Genomic DNA, 23,571 nt, shown 5'->3' with positions numbered 1-23,571 from the left:
CAGAATTTATCTACGCCGTAGAGTATCCCAGACTTCCCCACTCATTTGGTCTGTCCCAGCAGGCGGGGCGGGGGAGTAATCCCAAATGCGTTTCTTCAACGCTTGCGTGTGGGCCCCTTTTGTTTGGGGCCAAACACGTGGCCCGCGCCCCCGAGTTCCGTGAGTGCACCGGAGTGCGGGGCACGTTCGCTCCGTCGACCCATTTGTGCGGGTGCCAAGTTAAACAGCCGTCAGCGACCCTCCACCACGGCCCCACAGTCCCACTTCCCAGCAGCCGATGGTCGTGCCGGGAATGCTGCGGATATGTATTTTCTATTCCTCGGCTCGACATAGCTCATCGCTCCCGAACGTCCTTCGGCGATGAATGACTTCCATGAGTCAGCTAGGGCGAGTAGCTCCGGCTCTTCGGCTCCTGCGGCCGTTTCGAACACCACGACGCAAGAGGAAAAGCATGTGAGGATGAAGCTTTCTAAAGCCATTATAATCTCGCTAACATTTTTTTTCTAATATCTTCCCCCTTTTCTTGCCATCTTACGTACAAACTTGTCAGCCCAGCCTGTAGCAGGGTGGCGGCGGTGCTTGTTTTTGAATGATCTTTTTTTCCTTATTGTTTCTCGTTTCTTTTAGCATTCGGGAACAACTTTTTCATGTCAGACAGGATTCAGGGGTTGTCGTTGGGGCTGAGGAGTCCTTACTGCAGCGGCGTAGGTCATGGCCTGGGGTTCTGTGGCCGTCGGGGCGCCAAGTGCCTGTTGCACTTCTTCCCGTACCACGTCCATTAGAGTCGATGCTTGTGACTGTGGGGAGGATGACAGTAATTGGCGTAGATCCTCTCGGACGATTTCGCGGATAACTTCCCGCAAGCTGTCGCTGGTGGTGGCCGGCGTGTCCGAACGGATTGCACAGGCAGAGGAAGGGCGATTGTACTACCGAGCTCGGATGTCGAGGGTCTTCCCAATCGTGCAGGCTTCTTGCATGAATTCCTCGACTGTTTTTGGCGGCTGGCAGACGAGGCTGCCAAAGAGCTGTTCTTTTACGCGCATTAAAAACTGAACTTTCTTTTCCTCGGTCATCTCGGGGTCGGCGCGGCGAAATAGGCGCTTCATCTCCTCGACGTAACCGCGGACGGGCTCATTCGGAAGCTGGATCCTGGACTCGAGGAGTCTTTCGGCTCTTTCTTTCCTCACGACACTGGTGAATACCTTCAATAGTTCTCTCTTGAATACTTCTCATGTCGTAAGAGACGACTCGTAGTTTTCGTACCAAGTGCCTGCGGAGCCATCCAATGAGAAAAACACGTGTCCAATTTTTGCCGCATCATCCCACTTGTTAAATGACGCCATGCACCTAAATTGGTCCAACCATTCTTCCAGGTCTTCGCCTAGAGATCCATTGAAAGTTGGCGGCACCCGCAGCAGCTGCAGCATGATCGATGTCGACATCTTTGGCGAGGTTGCGGTGCTCTTAGCAGCGTCTTTTCGCTGTCTGGTGCTGTACGGTAGGGTTCCGAACTTTGGCTCCTCCCCCTGGAGACGTCGGCTGGCTCGCTGAGCTGCTGGCTCGTCCTTGGGTGCGAAGCGCTGAGGGCTGTTTTCACGACTTGAAGGGGGCGTGCGGAACATGGAAGGCTACCCTACACCTCCATCAGATGTCACGTAGTGGTGAAGGCAGTCGAGGCAGTGATAAAAACGGACAAAAGGTCTTCTAAAAGAAAACTATTGGGCTGACTTGCACCCAAAATGGACTGAATCACTCGGCGGCGGCGAAGCGACAAGGGTGCTCGGCGGTCGTTCAACAGAATGCCCGCCGCTGTCGGACGTGCTCAATTTAAAGCTGATAGCGAACTTTCGAGATAAATCGTGCAAAGTTACTAGAGCATTCCCCAACAACGTATAATCAGCGCTGCCAGGCTGCGATCAATCGAGATAAATCTAGTCGCGTCTTGCGTCGCAAACAAAGCGATAAAGTTGTGTGGCGGCAGATTTGAAGAATGAACAAACACGGAAAATGTTCGCGGCACTATACAGAAGCTGAGCCTATCCTTTGTGTGCGCATTCACCGTGCATTAAAGTGAAAAAAGTGCCTAAATTTCATTGTAGTAGAGCTTTTTGACTCCAAGTCCTTGAACAGCTAAAATTCGGGCCTGAACTATAAGTTTATTTCGGACAGAATAGTCAGTTTCCAAATTTAAACAATTGAATAGCAGTGGCAAAAGGTTCAAAGTCAAATTATGCGCGCCCAAAACCAAACTGCTGTATATATAACTCAAAATTTACAGAGAAAGCTCTCATGTCTTGTGGGATCACTGCAGTGCCAATTAAACCGCCTCTATATCATCGGTCTAACTGCACCTACTGCAAGACAAAGGTATTTCCCGTCCACTTTCAATTCTTCGACCAGCTGCGACCACTTCATCCCTGCAAAGTTTCTCATATCCGCCCACCTAAACTCGACTCCATCTCAAATGTTCCTTGCAGCACTATGGAAGCAAGAGACCTCCGGCGCCAATCGGGACAGTGCGTTAAACGTGTTCCTCCTAACCTCGTCGTCTCCTTGTCGCCTTCGCGCGGCGTATGAAGATATGGTTGGAAATGAGCATATATAGACGCTGTCTACGTGCCGAACAATGAAGGAACATTAGGCAGTTTTAAATAGTGCGTGGCCGCTTATGGAGGCTAAACGGAAGAGTTAAGCGGAAGGTTGCGCTGTTTGCCCCAATTGCATCCAGAGATGCAACATTAACTTCAGCCTAGTGGCGCCATGTGGTATTTAGAACGGAAACCTTTTTTGCCAACGAATCGACGCTGCTCTTTCAGCCTTGGAGTGGCAGAATTTTCAGTCTAAATAAAAAAATTCAAATTTACCGCCCATAGATTTTGCTGCAGGTGAGATGAGACAAAACGAAAGCCGGATGCCTTATTTATGACCATTGAGTGTATTAGAAAGCCGAGTACCTAAAAACGGCGAATTCATTACGAAGCGAGGGTCCTGCTTCAAAACGCGCCGCCATGATCGAAAAGCTGTTTTAGCGTACGCATGAGTCCCGCACGCTTAACTCGGGAAATAGCGTACGTAATGTGAGCGTACGGTACAGCCCGAGTTGAAATCGCGTTTGGAGCATGCTCACTTTAAAGCACGTCATCCCATTCGCCCATTTTAATCTCGCAATGCATTCGGCAGCGTCAGAACGTCGCCTGTGTACTCATCGCAGCCTTGCTTGTGCTGCAAATAACCGCTGAAATGGAGTAGAGCGTCACCACCTGCGGCTCTTACCATACTTTGGAACCCACTCCATTTTCCTAAGGAGCCATCGCGTTCCGTCCCTTCCTACTGCGTCCCCTAACGAGGCCTTTTATTATGTCTTCATTTCAGCTGGGTTATCATTAGCTCTCGGTTGCTCCCTGGCCTAGGTAAAAGTTCGCGATATACAACGCACCTATAGGAGGCATGAAGTCGCACCTGCTGCACTGTGGTTGCTGAATACGTCTTCTTGACTAGCTTCCCCCGGACTGCCTCTCCAAGCTATTACAATTAAACCTTATGTTTCCCATAAGCAATAATCTAATATCTATTTTCTGTGCCAGTAGATAAGCGGGAACATTCAGAGAGCCTGATAGCTCCGCATGTATTCCAGTGAAATCACAGCTTGCACGGGCCGACGTTGGCAGTAGTACCTGCGATATGTAGTATTGGTTTCGACGCAGCCTTCTCATACATCTCTCACGCGTCCACATAAGAACCTTCATGAGTAAGAGGGAAAGAGAGAAGTAAAATACGCGGAGATAATGTTCTCGCTACTTTAGCTTTTTACATACCACCAGTAAGTTTTGCTTATATCGTTGTAGTAAAGGGTTGAAATAGGTCCCCAGACAGCATCGGACACCTTTAAATCTTAAAATTGTTTCAGCACTTGACTGCTTGAAAATATAGTCTACCACGGAGAACAAAGCGAAACAAGAATAATTTTTCGCTCAGTTATGACAATGGCACCTGAAAAGTATGTTGTAAGTTGGTATTTCAAGGGCATGGTGACATTTGGTTTTCTGGTGCTATCCAGTGAGGAAACTTCTATGTGTCGACTCTTCTATGCTTTAACTGATACTGGCGCTAAAGCAACGCAGGAAAACCTTTTAAGCTCTTGCAGCGTTATAAACAAGCTACAAAAGAAACTGTTTATAAAATTTATTCTTAATTGCTTTTTTTCTACTAGAAATTTATTGAGCTAGAACTGTGCTGCAACTGCGCACCCTCCGTTTAAGGTACACGAATAAGCGAACATCAGTAAAGCCTGAAGCAGAAGATGATGGCGAAACACAAGCACTGAAGACATGTTCTTGGAGCGTCATTAAGCCTGAGGACATCACTATCATCATCTTGAAGTTCCGGCTCCCACATGGTAGTCTTGTTCACCATCAGGTACAGATGCGAAAGGCTGCCTATTAATGCTGAAGAACATGCCCCAGGCAACGGAAATCACTATCACCTGAGAGGGCACATCCACTCTGATCACTCATATTAAAGAATCTGTTTCTGTTGGCGCTGACGATTTAAATTCTAAAATCCTTTTAATATACTTTGCTACTGTCAAGTCGGATTTTAAGCCATATTTTAAAGCGGTCATTAGCTACGGGTCAGCTAACTGTAGACTGGAAGACAGCGGAGGTCATTCCTATCTTTAAATCAGCCAATAAATATGTAGCACTAAATTATCACGCCTTATATCTTAAAAATTCTCTATAGACAGTCTATAGACTTCTTATAGACTCTTTCGCCTTCCTATAAATATTTTTGTCTATTCATAGTCTATAGACTATCTATAGACAAAAGTGTACTAAAGGTGTGTAGATTGTCTATAGATTTTATGGCATTTGTGTTGGCTATAAACTGTTCTCTAGGATTTGTCTATAGACAGCCTGTAGACTTTATAGACAGAAGTCTGTGGACAGCCTATAGACACTGAAAAAGTTTTTTTAAGGAATTCCTAACGTGCATTAATTCCTCAGTGCTTGAGCATATCATCGCATCTAAATTTCCCAGTTACGTCGATTGCAATGTTTTTATTGTCTGACATGGCATGAAAGCGTTTCATGCGAAATGGCGCTCCTTGAATTCTCCAGTGATTTTATTTTATATTATGGGCGCTTTGGAATTTGATGTTATTTTTCCGCATCATTAGACCACGTTGTTCACTGCCGTTTAATCACGAAATTGTCAAATCTTGGACTTGACATACGGCTTCGTAACCATTTGTCATTTCGCCAACAGTTTACCGTTATCAATACGATCACTTCACCCATTTCCGACGTCTCTCGTGCGCTAATGTGTAGTGTCCATGCCTCTCCGCATATGCTATCTGATGTATCTCCGAGTATTCGGCTTTTCGCACGTCCCGGTGTAACCTACCCGAAACGATTATCCCCTCCTAACCACGTTGTCCTCCAAAGTGATATTAATATCGTAAGTAATTGCTCCTACGATGGTCAAATGACTTTAAACTTGTCTAAGTACAAGCTGCTTTTTTTTTTACTCGTAAACATTCCATCTCCTATCTCGATTACGTCACTATAGTGCTGCTGTATGAAGAATTTCATCCTGCAAGTATCTTGGCGTTGACCTCCGCTTTGATTCATAATCATCGACACATGTCACCGCCATCTGTGCTAAAGCATTGCGAGCACTTGTGTACCTTCACTGTAACCTTGAAATTTTTCTTGCTCCGTTTCCTAAAAGGACAAACCTAAAATTAGTCCACCCTCGAATAAAATTCGCTTCATCGGTATAGTATCCGTACCAAATGATTTAATTGTAGTGAAAGAATCCATTCAGAACAGGGCTGCCTGCTTTATCTCGCGTAACTAGAACCAAATTGCAAAAATGTAGATGTTTGGGCTTGTTTTTGCTATGTGCCATTCTCGGAAACAATGGCTCGGAATGGTAATCTGTTTTATAGGTCTTAGCACTGAATAAAGCCTAAAGCAACTCCTTTATACAATGGGTAATTTATTTGACAGCATATCCAAGGTCGAGACAAAGAAGGACGGTTTGTTCTTTTACCGTCTGTGCTCTTTCATAAAAAAAAAAAGAAAACATGTGAATCTGTGTCATCCGCCTTTAACTGCCATCTAAAGGTTAAAAAGCCAAACATAAAAGCTGAAGCGAAGAAACTGTGCGAGAAATTGGACATTTATTACCGACTGTCAAAAGAATTACCTGCTGTAAAAAATAGTTCCTTCAGGTTTTCTTCAGTGCTAACACACATAAAACAAAATGTATCGTTTCGAGCTATTGTGTCTGATATTAGCGCTTGGAAAAAAATTGTGGCCCTTTAGTTTCAAGAAAAACTCAACTTGTTTTTCATTATAGATTGCTTTCGTGTCTGTAACCCTGAGCAGGTTTTAGATTTTGTGAAGTCACATGCAGAAAACGGCCGATTTGCTTTTTCTGTCGGCATAAAAGACGTACTATTCCATTCCGCATGGAACTTTTCTATCCTGTATTGAAAGTGTGTATCGATCAGTCCGGGCCGATTGCGTTTAAAACTGTATTGAGAACATGTACTAAAATGCATGAGAACAGTAGGCTGGTACAGTAACCGATACCAATGTTATAAAGATTTTTAGTTTAGTTATGTTGACGACTTTCTCATTCAACTGAACAGAAATGACAGTTCCCTCATGAAAGACGCTTTAAATTTCCTCGCGTTGTTTTTTTTTGTACATTTTAAACCTCTTGAACTAACCTCTATACCAACTGAAACAAGTGAAATCAAATTCTCTGACATAAACCTCATACTGCATCTTGATCGGACCAGCTGAGTGTTCCGAACTCATGATAAAAAACCATCGTTATCATTTTATACAGCGCACTCTAAACTTGTGAAAAGATGTATTGCTCGCCTCTCATTTCTTAATGCCTTTACGAAATCCTGCCCGCACCTCATGCATGAAAGCTTTTCAAAGCAGTGTAAGCGGCTGGGAAATGCTGGGTACTCTTCCCATGTTCTTGTACCTGTCGAGGAAGGCGTTCTGAAGAAGGTATGCCAGGAAAAAGAGGGGATCAATCAAGAGGCTCTATAAAGAAAGAAAAAGTTGCCGTCATTGCATACTTTATAAGCTGCCCTATAATTAAAAAAAAAAAGCGCAAAGAGCGGGCGCTAGAGGGATTTTTTTTTTTGTCCCCAAAGAAGTTTAGTCCCCTGGGCCCCGAAAGTGGGACGTAAGTCAAAAAGGCGGCCTACTGTGCCCAGAAATATGGCTAAAATCTTGTTAATTGCATTGAAAACATCGTGTATAAGATGCCTCGTTTCTGTTGCATGCAATATGAAGGACAAGCTGGCAGATGCCTGAATGATAGGCTTCAGGAGCATCTCCGTGATGCGAAGAACATGTGCGGGAAAGATCTGTCAGCCCACTGCCGCAAATGTCAATGCAGACCCCTTCTCAGAAAATGTATTGCTTTAAACGTGGACAAAACCCGGCTGACACATGAAATAACTGAGGCTGAATGGATTGCAGTTTTGGAAAATGACTGCGTAACTAGCCATTTTATCGCGCTCCCGCCAAAAGTGCTTGCGTATCTGAACGACATGCTTTGCCAGCTCTATGTAATGATGACGCAACTGTGATGCGATGGTAAAAAACCGCCCTTCCTGTGTTCAATAAATTGTTTTTGTAAGTTAGCATTTGTGTATATCTTTCTCAGTCCTTGTCTTTTTTTTTTTTTGCACTGCGTTTTTTCCCCGAATTGCAAGCTTCACAAAAATGCAGCAAAACAGTTTTTTTTCGTTCTCTTTAATTTATTCGCCACTAGTAGCCTTTCATGATTCTCTAATAAATATGTTAAATATGCCAAGCCATGCCCCAGTCTCCTTGAAATGCTACAGTGCATGTCCAGACGTCATCATAATCAACCAAGCGTCAAGCGTTTACTGGCAAGACACGTTCTCTCAATTCATCTGCATTATGTAATGACATTTGCTTTGGGGTGGTCTTCCCGGCACCACCTTCTTCATCATTGATGATGAAGTCTGTTAGGACTCTTTTACGCACACTATGCTGCATAACATTTTGTTTCCTTTCTGCAAATGTTTCTTTACTGATTCCTTTGTGTTTGTCGCCATTTGTACTTTATTTGCTTATTTCCCGTCACCCCGCTCACCCTTACTCAATGTTCCGTACAGAAGCGAGTAAGGTATTTTAAATAAATGAATAAATAAATTATTTAAATGGCACTAGTACTTCTTCTGTTCGCGGTTTCCGGCATAAAGAAACAAAAATTCATGAGTGGTGACGAGAACCAAAACAGTAGGACGCACAGCTGCCTGCCATTTGTGACGAACAAAATTTTGAGATTAACAGTGAACGGGAGAAAACGTTTGCGCTCACGACTTCAAAATGTTTTTAGAGACTCTGAGCAGAAAATGAAGTTGGCATGTGTCGTTGTAGTACCGCGTTTTGAAGACAAGCGCACTGCGGTCACTCCAAACAGAGATTTATAGCTAAGAAAATATTTTCACAAATCAAATACAGGTGTCCCCACGAGCGGCTGTTTTCGTAAGCAAAAGGTCGAGCGTCCCGACAATTTCTTTCGTTACACGGCTATTCCTTAACAAAAAGTTTTCACAGAGTCGTCTTCAGTCTTTACGTTACGATTTTGAAATGAAGTGAAGGGAGAATTTTCAAATCAAATTTTCAAATCAAAAGCAAATGCGTATTTTAATGCCGGACAAACATCATCTTATTCGAAAAGAGGCGGAGAATTTATTTTTATTCAGAAAAGTTGGAACGAGTTAACCTCTTTGTCCCTTCAAAATGAAGTCGTTCAACTGTAGTTCGGTGTTTCTGATCTGTTTGTAACGGCAGGGCGTAAATGTGATCACACAGGGAGGTGTATGCAAAGACCCCTGAGGTGGATGAAAACACAATCGCAGTTGAATCCCTAAAATTTTCTTCAGTGTAGCCTTTTCTACCAATTAGAAATCAATCCGCACACTCGCCATGCCACTTTTTCTAATGTGCTTCATTATGAGCCGACGACCTGGCGGGACTCGCATGCTGCTTGTATTGCAGCCATAGTTTCATGCAGGCATAGACTTTGCCGCACCTCTTTCTCTAGCATATGTGGTTATTATCTGGAATGTTTGCCTTACTCAAAGCAGGTTATCCGCAAGTAAGCAAATCCTACTTATCTGACGTGCATGAGCTTTTAAATAGTACTGAGAGAAAGTGAGGCAGGCGGCGGCCAACAAGTCACTCTTGTTTCGCGCCTATGTGCATTATTAACGGCTTTTGTTCGCATATACCAGGAGTTTTAGAGAAGGCTGCCATTAATTAAAAATTAAAAGCGTTTTGAATAAAACGCCGGCTTTTGCGGTACCATGGCACTATTGTTGGCGGACATCTCCAAACAGGTGAATAATGTAACACTGGGATGAATAACTAATTTCCAGTAATAATTTTTTTACTTAAAGTCAGTCGCCTGGTTACAATTATATATCATTGTAGCAGGCATTTAGTAATAGCAATATCAGTGTTTACTGTCAGACTCGGCGCACGATTTGAATCGGCGCAGTAGCTCAACGAAATCTGTCCATCTCGCACCAAAAGACCCGCGCTTTCGAGATGTCCGCGCGCAAAGGAACGCCCCATAGAGCACATCTCTCCACGGCCTAAGTGTCACGTGACATTCTCGTTCCTCCCTGCGCTGCACTGCTCGCCGCTGCTCGTTACTCCAGCCCACACGCGCAGGAGAAGTCACGTGACACATGCGTCACGAAGTGACGCGGGCTGAAGGACGTTACTTTTGGCACGGACTTTTCGAAAGCTCGCGTACGAAGTGCTAAAACGGTCACATTATCCTGTAATGACAGGATCGTTAAATGCTTGTTTGCCATACAGAGTACAACTAATGAGACGAATGTAGTAGAAACTTCATGAAGCATCCATTGATTGATTGATTGATTGATTGCTTTATTTATTTATTTATCTATTTATTTATTGATTGATTGATTTTTCAAACAAATTATGTCCGATGTGACGGGACAAAAGTCAGAACACCTCTGCCTGACGAGGCCCCGCAGACATAATAGTATAATTTCCAGTACGCCCAGCCTTTGAGCGATCGAGTTGCTAACACCGCTCCGGAATCGCGTGTCTTCAACTGCGACATAACTTATTTAAAGATTATCCTAGGTACAGGCTGTTTCACACTTAGAGAGAAACTGGGAGCGTGTGGCCGCCGCGTTTCGCGAAGCTCTGCCTCTGACCGCCGAGGAGAATCGGCTGCAAAGACGCATGCGCAGAAACAAGCACGGCTGGCTGGTCTTTCCACGCATGCGCAATGCGGCACCAATTCTCGCTGCCTCTCACCCGCAGCGTTACTCGATGCGGGGCGGCCACGCGCTCCTAGATTCCCTTTAAGAGTGAAAGAGCCTGTACATATTGTTATGTAACCTAGGCTTTTAAACGTTCCTCGTATAGCTGTCGCTATAGCTTGTGCACTAGAGATCAACGGCTGAATGAAGACGCCTGCAAGATGTCAGAACAAAGGTCACTGCCACTTCTGCGACCACCAGTACGACGAAAAATCTAGAAAGGTATTTTTTTTTAGTGTTCCCGATTTTCTTTCAACGCTGAAGGTGACTGGAGTTGGTTCGACAGGAGGTGGTTCGAATTGGAGCGTGCTAGGAATATTTTAAGTCATTCAGCGATGCTCTGGAGCCAACTTTCTGAAAAGCACGATCCGAAGTGAATTATTAGGTCTAGTGCTCCCTGAAAAGCACGCAGCAGCCAATTCGTGCCGAAGGCTGGGACTGAGTGCTCATGTTGTGAATGCTTTTGGTTATTTTTTTTTCCCTGGAAAGCATCATAACACCTAATTACCGGATCTGCGGGAGCTTTTTTAAACTTTCTGCATGCGATGAATGGCAAGGCTCTTCCTGGGAGGGACAACTCTGAATTTTAGTGACAGCGGGATTCATGAAACCTTAGTACGCGGTGCGGTAAGGAAGCCATTTTGCAAGCATATAATTGCCGGAAGCAGAGCTAAGTAGACAGACAGCTGGGTATAGTGATGAGGAAAATCAAGCTTCACGCTTTCTAAATTCGAGTGACGACAGCATAATGACTTGACGCGGCATGAGGCACTTTTGGTGGAATGGCCCGGAGAGAATCACTAAGCCCCACGTTTTTCCTCGCCACGCTCGACCGCTAACTATTCATCGACATTAACCAAATCAGTAGTTTACAGCGTTAGGTGCATTATTCGTGCTAGTAGTTAAGCATATAGTTGTGGTGGGATCGCTGCAACTAGTTCCGAGTCAAACTGACGCAGAATTGACGGCATGGCGTATAGCGTGGCATGGTAGAGCATCGCGTTTCATGTGTGCTTTAACGTGACGAGGCTGCACGCAGCGCTCTGAGGCGCGCCTCATTGGATGGCTCCGGATCAATTCCGCACATCCGGAGCTCTTTAACGTAGGTTTAGGTCGCACAGAGAAGCATGTTTTTCCGATCCCCCTACGTCGATACACGGAATATGCTGCAAGAGCTTGACCTCACTACGTTGAGCCTGCGCAGCTAACACGCGTTACAGTATTTCGAAAACCTTCCTTGGGGTAAAAGAAGCATTCATTATAACTGCATGTCTTTATTTCCAACTCACTGAATTCGAGTTTCCGGTTTATTCGAGCTGATCTTTTTGTTCGATCACATCACATAATTAAAAGACAGCTCCAGCGGCCAATGGAGTCTTGTAATAAGGTCACCACCCACTGAGCTCATGATAGGCCCCATCATACGGGCCGAATAAACTTTCTTCTCCTTGCATCGGACTCCCCTTAATTCGATCTCTCCGTAATTCGAACAAACTTTTATTCCTTTCCGAGATCCCATCATTGAAACTTGACTCTACTGTCCTGCCAGAAAAACAGGCGTATATGCTCTGGCGCAGGATACGATGCCATTTTCTTTCTTGTTTTGCTTATTGCGATTTCTTGCAGCTGGTACCGGTACCACTCTGGCATCGCCTCGTTTCTCGTGGACGGCGCCTTTATTTGCTGTACTCACGCTCCTTCTGGTTGGGTTTATGGCTTATGGGCGTTTAACGACCAAAAAGCACTCAGGCTATGAGGGACGCCGTAGTGAAAGGCTCCGGAAATTTCGACCACCTGGGGTTCTTTAACGTGCAGTGACGTCGCACAGTACACGGGCCTCTAGAATTTCGCCTCCATCGATATTTGACCACTACGGCCGGGATCGAACCCGCGTCTTTCGTGTTAAGCAGCCGAGTGTCATAAGCACCGAGCCACCGCGGCGGGGCTTGCCGCTCCTTTTATGAGCAATTGTAATTTAGCGGCGGAGGGTTTTTTTTAAATAAAGAGACGCTTCCGTGGCACAGGATATAGCAGTTCTGTCTCCCTGTAAAGCAAGGCCAATATCGCTGCAATGATCCTAAGGTACGAGATATTACAGAGAAATGAGGGTTTGCTTTCGTGCTTAATAGAGAGGCCTCACACACCGAGCGAAGGCCGTGAAGTTGAGAACAAAACAAACAGAATTTGCTCAGCCAGAACGAAGAAGAGATGAAACAATGCAGCCGCTATTTTGTCATGAATGACCACCTGCGGCGGGGAATGTGTATGAGGCTTCTTTTACAATATTATTGTACTGCGTGTGTGATTTTCTTTAATCAACTCTACGAATATTTTATCATTTGGATTCACTGTGTGCTTATTGACATTGTAATTATTGACACTTGTCCTTAAAAACGTTTCTTGCTTTAGTGTAATATTTTTTAATCTTCTTCCTTTCACATCGCCGCCAAGTTCAACGACACGTCAAAAAATCATCAAAAAATTTCTTCACAACATGAGCACATGATATTAATTCTCTCTCAGCCAGGAAATATACAGTAGTGGTTGCCGTTCATGGCACAGCCATCAGTGGAATTGTGTAGACTCTATCGTTCATAATAGCGATGATGATAAAAAACAACACGGAAAGGAAGCTACGTGAAACTATTAGGCAAAATCTTATATGAAGCTTTCAAGGCGCACTATTCATGATGTCACGCACGAAAACCTCATTAAAGCAGCAAAAGTAAGCCGTAAGCTTTTACATATCACTTCCCTCTTTTCTCAGGCAGCATTACCGCTGGAAGCCAATATTACACAACTGTGTTTACGCTACTCAACGACAGTACTTTGTGAAGGAACCGCCACTTTCTCTCGGAACAGCTGTTCGTAAAATATACATTAGTCCTCATTTTTCTATGCTTGTTCTCCACTTTGTTTTCTTATGTTATTTAAGGTTTCACTTATATTAGCGCATTTCCTGCCGCTGCGACGAATGCATCGCATGACATATATAAAGGCAACAGTCCTTTGTTATCAAGTCGCTCTGGCGGTTTTACCTCCTTAGGACTGCATTAAGACACTCGTTTTGCTTTCGCCGGGGGTTGCCATCTTCCCACTTTATTGAAAAGCAACTCTCTCCAGCCTCCACTACGCCAAATGGCGAAGTTCTTGCTCTGACAAAAAATACTTTACAAGCTGTGCCGTCTAGAGTGCGTTTCATGCGAACGGAGTGTAATAAGGGCTTCGTGCACAAAGCTGCTCCACTGATGGAGGCAAGGCAAGAATGGCTCCCCTTCTGACTCCTGATAAAGCCTGCCCCTCCTCCACTCTACCTCTTCCCTACATGTTATATTATGTTCTCCTTAGCCTTGTAGTAACAAGTTCTGTCGCAAGAGAGCGAACTTTAACTAATCCATAATGAGAAATTTAACTTTGGCTCAGTGGTCTTTTGTGCCTGATTGCTGAAGCTTCAAGGTAATTCGTAACAAAATGAACTGCTTGATAGTTGGTCTGACGTAATGGCACACAAAATCTCTGTGTTCGTCATTTTTTTTTGTGCGAAAGCAGTATTTCGATGGGTCAACCCCGAGCAAGATCTTGCGATGTTTGCGCCATCCCTTCCGACGGTGCCGCCATCCCAAAACATCGCTTACACTCCCAGCGCCCCCGCTTGGCCGATACTTGGATCCGCCCTCACCGCGTCGCCCGCGTGCTCCGCCGTCCCCGCTCACGACGAGCGATAGTAGACAGTTTTAGTTTCTCGTACGTAGAGGCTTCAGGTACGAAGAGCTCTTACGGGTGACCAGAGCGCATGCGCAGAACGCAAGGGGTATGCGCGAGTCTCACGTACGTACGTGAGATTCGGATTTTTACGTTGCGGTCTTTGCGTTGCTTGCGTACGCAGCGTTGTCAAATATGGCGGCGCCCTGCCCGCCGCTTCACAACGATAACAGCTACGTCGCTAATCCATCGATCCGATATCGTGTCCTAAACTGTTGTATTCGCCATCGATTTGCCTATTCTTACCCTTGCATAAAGTTTCAAGCGACAAATAGCTTTTGTTTTTCAGGTAAAAGGGCAATTTTGCAGCTAGCGCTGACGCAGTTCGACTAGCTTGGTTTTGACTCGTCTTGTCTTAGAGTGGCTACAGCAGTGTCTTCATCTGTCAGTAAATGGCGCTAGGAAGAACGCGCGGCGACTGTCGCGTACGTGCAACTAAAAGGGTTTGAAGCGACATGCGCGTATGCTCGTAGACTTCTCACGTATGCGTACGTGAGCTCTGTACGTACGCGAAACTAAAACTCGCTATTAATCGCCGTCGGGATCACGCGAGCAACCACGCGGCGGCGATAGACTCCCGCTTCTCGTGCCGTGTCTTTTCATGCGGCTGCCTTTGAGGCGGCGTTCATGCAATTCTGCTTTCTCTCGTTTATAAAATCTAGGCAGAAATTTCCCTCTTTTTTTTCTTCGTTCTTGGCTCATGGTCCGCAGCGCTGCTTCACAATCACGATAGTTGCTAATGTGTCGCGTCAGCTGTTGCATCAGAAAAATGTAATGGGGCTTATTTTTCTAAGGAAAGCTGTGACGAAGTATCCGTCAAAGTGCATGGGAAGCTGCTCGTAATATTGAGCATGTGCACGCATTATAAACACTCCAAGACCATCCTTAAATGCGAAAGTCAACTAGGCAGGAAAAAAATAGGGTCATAGCAGGTCACGCCTGTAGCTCTATTCCAAAGAAGAAACCGACTGGCTGAAATAAATCGATAAGGCGAATGGCTCAAAGCTCAGCGCAGCGAGAAGCCTAGGGCTCAAATAAGCAATCGAAGTAATCCACTGACAAAGGAAATTCGTGATATAATTTTAGAGAATTGCTTTTTTTTGGTAAGAAGCCCCACATTAGCCGCCGAGCGGGTTCAATGGCAATGGCACCCGACTGCTGAGCCCGATGTCGTGCGATCCATCCAGGCTGTAGTAGTTGAATTTCTGCTGACGCAAAATTCAAAAAGCTTGTGCGCTGTGCTTGAGGTGCATGTTAATGAATTATATGCGGTCGAAATTCATCCAGAGCCGTGCCTCAATACTTACAGTGTTGCTTTATGAGAAAAATACATAAAAAACAGCAAATAGTCTAATGAATAATTAAGGAACAAGTGACAACAGCGCTCTGCCTTGAAAGAGATTACTGCCGTATACATCTTGTCTTCCGACACATGAGGTGAAAGTCAATATCCCATCTTCAACTGCTGCAATAAAATCAAATGGAAGTTTGCTCAATGGTGCATTTTGTGACACAGCGATATTCACAACTTTCGCAAGATACGGCTGAAAGCTACTTTGTTTGCTTCGTAGTGAATCATATACGAAAAATATAATGTTTAAAAAACAAGGCATTCAAAGGAAGCCTTAACTACTGTGTCGATTTTCAAGGTTTTTTTTTCAACTTTTTAGAGAAATTCACTTAGCACATACTTTTTTGCCAGTTGGTTGGACACTTTTTTTAAAGACACCGAAAGTAAACGGCAGACAAAGAACACATGAGGAACACACGTAGGCGCTTAGAAAAATTTAGGATTGTTTTTTTTTTCTCGACAGACAAGTCAGCACACTAGCAACAACAGGCGTTCCTCTCAGCGTTGGGTATAATAATTCTCCACAATAATATAAAATATACAATATATATTTATATATAATTAGATTGTCGTCAATAATATACAAAAAAGGAATCAAGATAACTACCGTAAAACTTTCGCTCGGGCACAATTTTCATTTTCTTGCGCTACATTCGTGCCATATGAAAATGATCCCTATGCGAGTTGCCGCTAGAAACAGAGCATTAGTTAAAATTATTGCTAAATTGAGTGACTTTCTAAAAGGCTATGTGCGCCACGAGCTGTCGCTGGAAACTGCAGGCCACTGAGCACTTTGAGGTGTCCATATCTGACACTGCATCAGTCACTGTACGCCCTAAAGACAAGGCATCATTCATTGTAGGGAAACAGCTCAACAGCAGCGGGACATAGACGAACGTTGACTAACAACTGACTTTGTTCAAGAAGGAAATAGTAGATATATACAGATATATATATATATATATATATGTATATATATATATATATATATATATATATATATATATATATATATATATATATATATATATATATATATATATATATATATATATATTAGCAGACAAGGTAAAGTAAATGAGGGGCCCATTTGACAAACTTATGAAGGGAGTAACCGAAACCAGTCACCGAAACCAAGGTGCATAGGGGAAAGTTATTTTTTTTAATGTGTTGTGCTTATCAGTGGGATAATATTACTTAGATTAATAAATCGCTTAAAGAAAATTACTTATAAAGCAGCAGAAAAAACAACCATGCCACCGGTGGGATTCGAACTCACGACCTCCGAATACCGCGTCCGGTGCTCTGAGCTACAGCGACGGCTGTCCAATCTGCTGCTCTCGTGGGTATTAATGTTTATTGCGTGTAAGCGAACCTTGAGAGTGTTCACCAGCGCCACCCTCGTCCATAGCGGGGGACGTAGCACGTCCTGTATTACCGCGTGTGTGACGTGGAACGTCATCTAACGGTGTAGTTTTCTTTAAATCAAAGCTTAAATGAAGTGTTTTTCTCCCACTAATCCGCACAATAAATTAAAGAAAACGAAAAAAAGAACGAAAACATTCCCCAATGCACCTAGGTTTCGGTGACTGTTGGCTTCCTTCATGTATATATATATATATATATATATATATATATATATATATATATATATATTCTTCTTTCTACTCAGTTGTTAGTCTTAGTTGTTGTTCTCATACAATGAATGCATACCAACTCCCTCAAATTTTTGCTTTACTCTGTCATTAACTCGGTATGGTCCACGCCCCCGCTGACGCGATGCAGACAAAAAAGGGTGGAGCATTTCTTTATCTGGAAGTTTCAGGGCAAGAAAAACTTGTTTCTCATTCGCTCTGTTAATTTCAATGTGCGAAAAGCATGCCACTTAAGTTTTCGTTTTGCGAGCTTCAACTATTTTCAGATTTTTTCTCCAGTGTTCCTCTCTGGTTTGCAACAAAAACTCATTTCAGCCTTTGCTTGACAAAACTACGACATGAAAGACATGGGGCTGGCTTTACCCTTGCCGTAAAAAATATTTTTTTTACTTTTTCCGCACTTGTACCAAGCAAGGCGCGAGTCCCGGGCAGAGGTGGGCAACCTCATGAGGTTGACCTCAACCTCAAAATGACCTCAACCTCTCGTCGTGAGGTGAGGTTGAGGTGGGGTCGGCGACGGCTCGAAATTTTGTGAGTGAGGTCAGCAAATCAGACCTCAACCTCACGTGTTAGTTTGAGCTTGAGTGAGGTCGTCATTCAGTGAGGTCTAAATTTTGAGGTCGAGACTTTTTGCAGTTGCCGTGGCTTACTACGAAGAGTGCCGGTTCCGAAGCAGAGCTTGAGCGCACCACTGCACTCTTCATGCGATGACGCTTGGTGTTAGGTTTCCCCTTTTTGTAAAACCGGATGCCACAGTTTCTTCTTAGCTTCCGGTGTTGCGCCGTAACGTCCGATCAGTCCGAGCCTACAGGAAGACGCAACCATCTGGTCTTCCCGGAAGGAGTGTTACTGTCACAGCACGCCACTCGCCCTCCCCCTTGCCCCGCTAGCGTAGCACCCGGCTGCTTGCCGGTCGGCTCAAACTCCCGGTAGCGCGCAAAGCACATAACTCACGTTGACCCGCGGTAGCTTTGTCTGATACCGCAAACAAATAAGTTCAGTCCAAGAGACAGGTTACAAATTCGTCGCAGCGTGGATGGCCCCAAGCAATACTCCTTCGTGTTCATCATCGCTGCCGGTGCTGGCGTCACGGTTCTTGCCTTGCAGGATCCTGCCTAAAGGGATCCTGCTGTACATTACACGGTGAGTTAACAAAACCTGGAGCAGTCGAAACAGGCAAAAGAATGTGATTCAGGAGGTTCCTAACAAGGGCACCTACAGATTTTGTCAAAAAAGCACGAGGCCAGAAAAACTCGTAAAACACCGTCAAAGCTTTTGATCGGTGTCTTCCCCTTTAGAATCTCGCGCTAGTTCTGTACATTCCCGTTTCGTAATGCAAGCAGATACGAATATAATTTCACTTTTATATCCGACCAAATAACCTCTCATTGGTGTCCTGTTCCTTGTTCCTTCACGGAAATTCACATATTATGTCGAAATACCGCATCACGGCGTGAACTTAGCGGCATAGCGGTGTTATAGCGGTAAAATATGCAAAACTGTAATGATTGTATGATGGTGTGGTAGCCGAATCCTTTTACTTTTTTTAATGAAAATGTGTGACTATAACTGATTACGTGCTGGCGCAGTGCTGCCGAGTCGATGTTTCAAACCTTATAATATGACGTTTAGTGGGGCACATTGTTGTTAGCTTCTGTTTATGGTGTGCGATTTTTGTTTGTAAGTTTGTAATCATTCTTTTTTTTTTCTTTTCTCGTGTGGGATCAGTTAGGTTGGCGGCCTGCCTTGCAGACGACAATACACTAATCGCGCCGTTATCTTTCCCTTAACTATTTTGCAGAAACCCATCGTTCGCCTTAAACGGCTTCGCAAAATTCTCACGCGGAGCTCGCGGGTAAAAAACTTCGAGGATGGCGGCGTACCATTCATTAGTTCAGTTTTGAAGAAAAACAAGTGATTGACTCAAACCACCTTCTCTCAGAGTGGTTGATGAAATGGCACCCAGAGTTCTGTTCAGGCGTATAGTATTAAGGAGTTTTTTTTTTGTGTGTCCCATGTTTTGGCTGGAAAAAGATTTTGCTTGGCGAAATTTGAGCGGAGGGCCGTGGTGCTCTTGATAGAGTGATTGACGCTGACCTCTTAGGCCAGTTTTTTTGGCTCGTGTGATTTCAATTGTCGGCACAGTGTTAGAAGACGAAACCTAGCCCGTTCCTGCGAAGTGCCGCGGGATCACCGAGTCATCCGAGAATTCCCGGGATTTCGAAACCATTACCTTCGCCACCTAGAGGGGAGTGGCGGAAACGGGGAGGGTCTTGACCTCCAAAGAACATGAACATCATCATCATTAATTACTAGCTGCAATTATTTCTCTTTTCTTGCATAATTATCGTCTTCGGTTGCTGGTAATGTAGAATATTTAATCAATATTCTGGAAAATTTTAATATGGCAGTGGTATATATCGACTTCCCCAGGCTCATAAACACACTTTTATCATCGTCATCATCATCGCCATCACCTCGAGGGTCAACGGCATGTGGATCGTTGCATGATAGTTGCAGTATGTCACACAAGAGAACAGGCGCGTTTACCTGCTGGAGAATATGAATGTCATTAATGTAGACTGAGCTGTGGGCACTCTTTGTGATGCATCATGCGCGCCTGTGTAGCAATGTTGTCTCCATATGGACCTTGAAATTGGGGTGGGTGGGGAGCTGGTATGACATCGCATTACATCGTCGTCACGTGACTAGGTTTGACGTCATATTACATCACTGTCACATGACCTGCTACGGCGTCTCACTCATTTCATGTGATCACTAGTACTAACTAGTCTTAGCGTTACCTAACTACATTAATAAGTATTGGTGAGGAATGTTGATCAATGTATGTTAATTAGCATTAATTATTCATGTGACGTTATCATTTTCGTCACGTGGTTCGGCGGCTTCTAACGTCATATGACACCGTTCCTTCGGGCACTTTTTTTTTTGCAGATATGGCCTTGAAACTGAGCCTTCTAATGCTTTCGCAATAATAAAAGAAGCCACTCTCTTCTCATAGACATAAATACAACGCACCTCTGTTGGTGTACTACAGTCGCAGCTTGTTTTCGAAGACAGCATACACAGGTCTGAAAAAAGCGTTTTGCTGGGTGGCAAAATTTTAATCTAGGCTGAATGCTCTCGCTATGCTGGATAGAGCTAAAAAAATCAATATATGCTGATACGCGCCTGCGTAGTGGTCACATTGGAAAGCACATCGGCGACCAGTTTCTGAACATTCGCTATTCTCACGTCTAAGAAGAGTATCGTGAATACCTCCTCCTCCTCCCCCCCCCCCCCCCCCCCGCCCTCCCAATTTCTGGTAGATGGTGTAGAAGGTCTGTGTTTGTCAACTGCCGGTTCGTGCATGAATCGGAGAGAGGCTTCCAATATGAACAAGTATACGCGAAGCAGTTGCCAGATATTGACACTCATAAGCTTACATTTAGTTAGTGAATCAAACTGCATGAAGTACTCACTGACGTACTGGTGGTAACCGCATAAGGAACATCCCTGTCTGCAAGCCGTAAGCTCTCTGAGGGTCATCCCAGATTATAAGTTTCTCCTACTGCGTGCACATCAATAGTGTCTACACACCTTATTAAATAATTACAGACCGCTTAGTGTCGCTATTGTAAAAACCAGTCATCATAATGGCAACATCATCATTTTGTGCTTCCTGTCTCACAGAATTCTCAGAATTGTTTTAAATGAAAAACTTGTTGTTCACTTTTTATTTCGTTTTTGTTTTCTAAGGTCGAGCAGCCAACCTCAACCTCAAAATTTGAGTTTGAGGTGAGGTTGAGTGAGGTCGCCAGTGGCTTCAGGAAAAGTGGGGTGAGGGCGTATCGGTAGACCTCAACCTCAACTGATGAGGTTGAGGTTGAGGGAGGTCGACAAAATTTCTTTGAGGTTGAGGTGAGGTCGAAATTTTTGAGGTCAAATGCCCACCTCTGGACCCGGGTGCCCCTCAAGAGAACGCAAATTCTGGTCATGGTTCCTGAAATGTACGATTCTACGAAAATAGGTGGCTGCGTAAAAATCCAGCTGGAAAGGATCCGGCAGATGTGTTGTCCCAGCAGCGAATATAAGAAGCCCGATTGCTCGGCATATCCATGCGGCTTTACTGCGGCTTCTGTCTTGCCTTCTGGAATCAAGCGAAGTGGTCTCCAGCGAAGTGAAAGGTTGCAGAGGAAACTCGGGTGTCCATCTGGAATAGCAAAGACAGCCAACGTAAAATAAAAAATGGCCAAATGAATAAAGTTTTACTATCATCTGCATCAAACAGGCCAAGCCATCGTCTGCTCAGAGGTTACCTAGAACAGAAGTGAAGCGACAAAAAAGAGAACAGGAAAGAGAGACAGAGGGGGACGGATTGTAAGAAAGAAATCTCTGGACTATAAGAGCATACAAGGTTGCCAAACAGGTTCGCCTCTCCGATGTCCGCTTCTATTCAGTCGGAAGCCCTACCTAGGTCCGGCTTTGGCATCACTACGCAGTAGGTCATGTCTGCATCCAACATGTGCCCACAGAACGAGGCCCAAGAGCTTCGGACATGGACGAACCACTACGTCTCTTCCTCAATCTTTTCGATCTGCTTCAGCCATGTACTTTTTTTTCTGCTCCGGATCACCACAGCGGCTCTAGCAAAGCTAGGTTGTACCAAGAACTTTTCTGAAGTCTTGTGCATACTGCGTTGCAAAGTAAGATGTTAATTCTAATTTGTTTTACGAGTTCTCATCGACCAATTCCAGTGCGTTAAGCTTCATAGCACAAGAAGAAAAACGTGATCTTGTGGAGCGCAATGCGGTACGTGGATACATTTTTCCGCTAAAGGATAGTCTATAAATTTTTGTCATTATTTTGTTTCCTCACAGGTATGAATTACTTTCAGGAAAATCCATTACAGGCAACGATACAGCGGCGGGTAGCGCGCTAGCGCTCGCGAGAAACAACGCAGCCCAGTCGCAAAAGATAATGTTCCACGACCATGCAAACTCACCCTTACAAAGCGTCGACGTTTAGAGACCAAGTTTTTAGGTGATTCTTAAGCGCTGTATGCTTCCTGCACGCTTCAGTGCTATGCAGCAGGCACCAGGTTCTAGATCTCTTATGGCTAGTCTCACCAAGTTCCTCTTTCTTTGACACGTTCAAACGAAGAACAGAAAATTTCCTTTCAGGTTGCTCTCGTGTGCCTGCAGGCAAAACATTACCCTGTTTCTGATTACTGGGCACAGATCAATGTTTTAAACGCAGGGTCGTATAACGGATGTATGTTTCCGGGCTTTTAGCTTTCCTCGGAATGGAATAAGCTTTTCTATCTCGCCTTTTTCTCTAGCTAACGTGCCATTTCAGACACAGAACATTCACTTTGCCTCTTTTTTTTCGCCAATATCCGCCCACCGTTGACGTAAAAATTCGCTGGAACTGAAAATCGTTCTAAGAAAATTCAATACAGCAACCGCAAGCTGGCAGTACCAGGCGTTTTATGCCTCGGCGTGTAAAAACAAGTTCGCCAATTGTAGGTTATTGAAGGCAAAGCTCAGAGGTCTCCTTCCGATAACAAAAGCTACCAAAACTGTCATCCGCAGACAGTCAATGTCTTGTAACGCACGCACACTGAGCCCACGAGCTTGACAACAAATTGATCACTCAAACTAATTAGTCGGATTAATCACTCCTGGCTGCGATTAACACCGTGCACCCTCTCCGTGACGTAGACTTTCCTCGGGCTTGACCGTCGCTCGCTGATTCAGCGCCCGCCTGAAGGTAGTGCACTCAGGGAAATTAGAAACGTGGGCTAAAGGGCTCGCCGTTATCGGCGGACACGAGATTCAGCGAACATCCTTGCTGCCTTCGGACTCCGCAAAGACTCCGCGTTTCTGAAAAAAATTCGTTCCGCAGGTCGGCAGCTTCGGCAGGTGAACACGCTTGGGCGTCAGGCACAGTTCTGCAATACGGCACGAATGAATAGGAAGGACAGTTAAAAACTGCACAGCACCGCTGACTGGCAAATGACTTCACGCAATGCATATATATAAATACCAAAACAAAAACGACGAGAAGCAATCTAATCCCCTCAATCTCGCCTTGTATGAACATGCCAGTTTTGTGAGTATATGCGCTCGAAGGCAGCAAGAAGGAAAGTAGCTTTAAAAATTACATATAAACTATTTTACCAGCATGGCCGCTAGTTACAGCGTTTGAACTGGCTTCAAAAAAACTGCGATATCAAATGGAACAGTCAGTTTTCACACATGATCAAATTCTGTTGCCAATTATGAAATAAAGAATAAAATAACTTCATGTTATTAAATGTCCAGAGCAAAACTTCTTATTACATCCTCGATAAATGACAACGCTGCGCACTGGTGGTACCGGCACGTTATTTTATCTTTGACAGTTGCAGCGCCGCGCTTAGGACCCCA

The sequence above is a fragment of the Amblyomma americanum genome, chromosome 4 (assembly GCF_052857255.1).
Source record: "Amblyomma americanum isolate KBUSLIRL-KWMA chromosome 4, ASM5285725v1, whole genome shotgun sequence".
In the NCBI taxonomy this organism is placed as follows: domain Eukaryota; kingdom Metazoa; phylum Arthropoda; class Arachnida; order Ixodida; family Ixodidae; genus Amblyomma; species Amblyomma americanum.
Note: the sequence above shows the minus strand (reverse complement) of the source record.